Raw genomic sequence first — 5,908 nt, 5'->3', positions numbered from 1 at the left:
AAAATGTGACCCCAGTGCACCCGAAAGTCTCAAAAAGCAAAAGGCAAATAAAAAGAACACCAAATCTATTATTTTTACATAATCTCATGATTTTAAAGTCAATCTCATGATTTTTGGTGAGCTTGATTAATGATTTTTGAGCATTTGGGGTTGGCAATATTGTGAAAGTGACTTGAAAGTGTCAGTTTCACTCCTGTTTCAAGTCAGTTTCTAGTCTATTATTTGTAGTGGGGTAAACCTCTTGAGCTCTAGGCAGGTGCAGTATAAACTCATCGGGCTTTACCCTAGTAGGATGTTTCCAAAAGTTAAATGATCTATTCTGAGCTTGATGAATTTCAAAAAAGTGACAGAAATTAATCTAGATTTTTCTACAATTGTTTCAATTGTTGTATTCAAGAGTTAGTAACAAAGTAAGAATATATATTAAAATTTTAAACCTAACCAGTGTCCCTTAAGTGACTTGACAGAAGATGTCAGAACATGTATTAGAGCTGAGTGGGTCTAATATTTATTTTCTTTCTTTATATAGGAATTAGAAATTAGCTGACAGGAACACTGTATCTAAAGTATTACCTGCAAAAAATAGAATTTTCAGGTGGCTAAGTAGCCCTTGAAATCATGGTTAAAGTTTTCCCCTCCCCCCCCCCAAAATCTGAAATGGTGCCCTTGCTCCTGCCTCTGGTTTTCACAAAAAGTCAGCAGTAGCAGAGTAGGTGGGAGGGAGAGAAGACACAGTTCTTGAAGGAGCAGAACAGTGGATTAGTTAAAGTGATGAAACATGAGTGTCAGTATCAAATCATACAAACATTTTGAAATCAAATTATTTTTTAACATTCCAGATTGAGCGGGAGGAAAAGCTTGCGGGCATCCTCTCCTGCTTTGGGGTGTAGTTCAGAGAGCATCAGGAGAAAATGACACATTCCTCCAGCTCTTGAAAGCAGAGAAAAATATTTACTGGCCCTAAAATTGCCCCGGAGGAGAGTATAATAGTATTTTCTATGAATGGTCCTTCCATATCTGCACACCTCTTGGATTTTGTAACGGGATATATTTTAACAGTTTCATTAACTTGCTTTCATTACTTGAATACCCTCTGGAATAGATACATGTTCACCAAGTGATACCACATTTATTCAGAAGGTAATTCATATCTGTATTGTATTATTACACCGCTTTCTGTGGTTCCTTATTGACAGCTCTTGTTCTTGTCTCTGTAGATTCAGGGTGGAAATCACCTGACCTAAATACAGAGAACCAGGGTTGAAAACTGTAGATTTTTTTTTTACCTGTAGAGTTTTAAAGCCAAACATAAGAAGCAAAGGATGAACCTGAAATTGTGGGTGGTTTGGTTTTTGCAATCCATACTAACAGAGAAGTTTAAAACTGCTGGGTCTGAACTGTAAAATTTGCATTCTTAGGGATAGTCTAGTTTCTGGAAGCAAACAATACAGTACTTTTAAGATATAATTTCCGAGCACAGATATTCCTCTATATTATACAACTGTATATGTCATACAGAGCACTGAACGATTATTACCTTTCATAGTTTCACCTCTTTCATAGGTTTGAATATGGTGTATAGTTGAGACTGGATTGCTCTTGTGTCCACCGGTAGGAACCAATGAATGGGACAAGTTTCTGGCTTTCATGCTGCAGAATGAGTGCCATCACAAATGAAGTTGTAGTCTGGGAAAGGACGATTACTTTGAACAGGTTCACAAGCAATCTCCCATTTCCACAAACATTGGGGTAAGAGGTTTCCATGCCTAGATGATTTGGATGCCACCACAAAAATAAAACTTTCCAAGGAAAGGGTCATCCTGAGTGCACTTCAGTGGAGTGAACTGGCACAAACTGAAACACCTTAGTCAGATATGGAACCCTTGTATTGGAAATTGTACAATATGATACCATTTTTAAACAAAAAGTCTAAGTCAAAATGAAATGATTTTTGTCAAAACAAAATGTTTCAAATGACCCCAAACAAATTTTACTCTGAATTTTCCTTCATGAAGAATTTCACAATTTGGGGGGTTCGCTCTGATTTGGAACAAAGCCATACTTTGAAATCTCAAAATTTTCACGAAACAGAACTTCCATCCTCCACACAGCTCTAGATATTACACCCAAGTTGTTAACTTATGGACATACCGCAAATCTCCTCCTTTCTAGTGGGAATGCTGAGCTTGTGGGAGCCTGCCACATTTGCAAAACATTTCAAGAATCACTCTGTTTGGAGGGCAGTACTTTGAAGAAAAAAATTAATGTTGTGCAAGCAGAGGAGTCTGAAGTTGTGATGTTCTCTAGGAAAAAATACTTTCAGTGGTCGTGTGTTCAAGATTAACAGTTTTGAAGATGGTGATGTCCACAATTTCAGTGGTAAGTCAAGTAGGTAAGAAGCTGACATATCCTTTCATTTGCAGTTACGTGATACTCTTATTTCATCAATGTAGCCTATCTCTTCTTTGAGGTGCTTAGTAGTAAAGAGGGGAAATGATTTCTTAAACTGATCTAACAACTGGATGAGCTTCAAATAATGCTTTTAAAAGTGAGCGTCCACTTTATTATATTTAAGCACTAGTGCATGAACACTTTGTAAACTACTTTCTATGGGCTTGTCTATAAGTCAGATAGTGCACGGCAAGCTCGGGTGTAAATCTACTGCATATTAGGTTGCCACACAATAAGTCACTGCGTGGACCCTGCTCCCATGCACTAGAAGTTCTGTAGCCCGCTTTGACATACTATTGTATGGAATGTCTAGTACACGGGAGCAGGCAACTTAGTGTGCATCACAACTAATGCACTGTACATTCCCACCCTGGCTTGCCACACAATAAGTATCCATATCAGCAAGCCCCATGCCACATTGTACCTTGCTTTAAGCTACAGAAGAAGCTCCAGTCACTGTGATAGCACAACACTGTTCTACTACTAGGCTAGCATTGTTCCGGTAGTTAAAAAACTCGGTCATCTCTTCTTTTCCAGTCTGGGTTACAACATCTTTTTGAGTTTACACACCAAAACAGTAGGTCTTATATGCATGGCACTGATGCTTATGTTTTCCCTATGGCTGGATTAGAAATCCTAGTTTAGAACTTGGTTAGAAACAGGTTTGCATGGTGGTTGACGTCCATAATTAGTGCTATAAGAAGCAGAGTAAATTACATTGCAATGGGTGACTTGTATGATAGTTCAAAAACAGCGTGTCTCCAAAATAGACAGACAAGGTATCAGATACTAGTGAAAGAAAAGTTAATAGATAATCTTGAAAATCTTCAGATGAACAAAGAGATAGAAGCTTTGAAAGAGGGCATCTGATTTGACAAGATTCATGGGAACATGTTTTCAGCACAGTTTAAATAGACATCATATTCTGTGTTGTCTGTACAGGCACACTGGGCAGGGGAAAGAGAAAACTTCTTCCCTACCCTTTGAACCTTCCTCACTGCACCCGCACAGAACATGAGCAGAACACTGCCACTACTCTCCCTGAGACAAAAGGTCTCATGTATGCCTCTAAAGTGACACCTATCAGACTGGGGACACCACTGGAGTTCAGTCCTGCTCTCCTGCTGGTGCTGGGAAGCAGGCACAGTCAGAGTTAATGTACCCACCAATATTCTGCAGTAAGGCCTAAGGCGTTGCTCTGCACAAATACATCAGTCTTTTTACCTATGTCTAGCCTGCAGAGGGAGAAAACCTCAGAGCACCATGGCTTCAGAACGATAGCTCTGCTTGTACCCATTCCCCCCCCCACACTTAATAGGCACCAGAAGCCACAATTTAACCCTAGATGTGCATTGGTTTTATTAGCACGTCTAACCTTTTCAGGACACGGTCATGTGCCCCCATGGCATTTGTTATATATTTCAAAACTTTCCAAAAAAAATTTCTAATACTTCTTCCAAAAAGAGAAGTAGAAACTTCATTCAAATGTATGCTTCTTAAGGAAATCATCATTCTTCTGTCAGTTACACAGAGGGAATGATGACACAGTGAATTGTTACAGAAAATTGTTATGGGAACAGGGAAAGAACCCAACAAGGGTGACGATCAGAGCTTGGAAAAACAAAGACTAGATTTAGAGCAATTTATGCAGTCTGAGGATCTGAACCAATATTTACATAAAGTTTTCAGAAACGATAAACAATTCTCATTGCAAAACAAATACTCCTTCAAGAATGGAGCAGGTTTTTCATTTCAAAGTTCAGCTTTACCGAGGGTTGGCCAACCTGTTTATACAGTGTGCCAGAAGAACTATTTTCCCGGCTCTGTTAACCATGCTAATTTATTGTCATGCAACTAGGCAGAATATCAGCATTATGCATTTATAATAGGTTCTGAAAACAGATTTAGGTTAAGCCACTCAAAGTGTGCAAGGAACTGCTGTAGCTGCATTAAGACACAGAAATTGTTTTTAATAGTAGCAATTCTTGTTACAAGAGTGAACAAAAGGCAATATACTTAGGCACATGCATAAGGGGCCTAATTTTTCTTTGAGGCATGAAGCTCTTGAAACTCCCATTAACCTTACAAACGGGTCCTCGTTCAAATCCCTCCTTGAAACTCTTCTTGCCAGATGCCTGCAAAATACTTGATAACAGTTAGGTCACTGATGTGCAGAGACCCCGGCCTACCATGCTGATGCATATTGTCTCATTGTTTCCTTGTACTCATCCATCTGTCTGTATACCTCAGTTGTCTCTTGTCTTATACTTAGATTGTAAGTTTCTTGAAACAGAGATCACCTTTTTGTTCTGTGTTTGTACAGTGCCTAGCACAGTGAGGACCTGGCTCTTAGGTACTATGATAATACAAATAATAAATCATAATATATAATATATAATATAAAGATGCTTCAGGATCAAACATTTTGGCCATTGTTCTTACAAAGAGCATTTGAAAAGATGACCTGTTGTAATAGTTGAAGGAATTCTTCCTTCCAATAGCTATAAGTCTACCTTTTCTATACCACCAGCATGTGTATCTTTAAATTCCAGATTGTATTCTTTGCCGCATTTTGCCAGTCTCCCATCACAACTACAGATCTAGTACAAGTAATAGGGGGCCCCCCCTGTTGCCTTGAGGCAATGATAAAATGCAAGAGATGAGGGTTATGCAACCTGACAAAAGTGTTTACTATCTTTGAGGGCTGTGATCTCAACCCTCTCTGCAATGTCAATGCCCATGAAGCAGGTCCTCCAGAGAGAATAATGTTATCAAAAGAGTTTTGGAAAAGTGACCAGCATTGGAACAACAGTAACTCATGAAAAAAACATTCATTTTTATTATTGTTAAAAACCAATTTTATATGTTCATGCTAAGAGTCAGATTTTGACTTGCTCTTGCATAGAGACATAGGATGAAGGACACAAGGAGCCTTTTTCCTCTTGCACTCATCTCTTAGTCAACCCCAGAGGTGCCTACAGCTCCCATCCTTCTGCACTAGCCAGCACATCTGTTCATGGCCAGCCATGGAGAAGGAAGCACATTATATGTGGGATGATGCAACATGCAAACCCCATTACATGCCAAGCAACTATGGTAGCTCTTGTGCTCTGGAGTTTTCCCTGGTTTGACAAAGTTCCTCCTCTGCCTTGGTGGGTCCTGCACTTATTGGCGGATTTTCTCACCTCAGAGGTTCATGGCAAACCTCAGTTTGGCCACTTTCGTGGCTCAAATCTGCCGTTCACTCAGTTAGCCTCATCACTGGCCAGCATGGGGAAAAGGAAGAAGAACAATCCCCGCAGTCTCTGCTGATCCACCTAGTGGATTGGGGAACAGGCCAGAGACCTTCCCCTCTGGTGGAACCCACAGTCCAGGTCAACTTCTCCGGTATCAAGTAGGGTGTTGTGGGGGATGGAGGGATGGGGGGAACCCAGGCCCACCCTCTACTCCGGGTTCC

The sequence above is a fragment of the Dermochelys coriacea genome, chromosome 3 (assembly GCF_009764565.3).
Source record: "Dermochelys coriacea isolate rDerCor1 chromosome 3, rDerCor1.pri.v4, whole genome shotgun sequence".
Classification (NCBI taxonomy): domain Eukaryota; kingdom Metazoa; phylum Chordata; order Testudines; family Dermochelyidae; genus Dermochelys; species Dermochelys coriacea.
Note: the sequence above shows the minus strand (reverse complement) of the source record.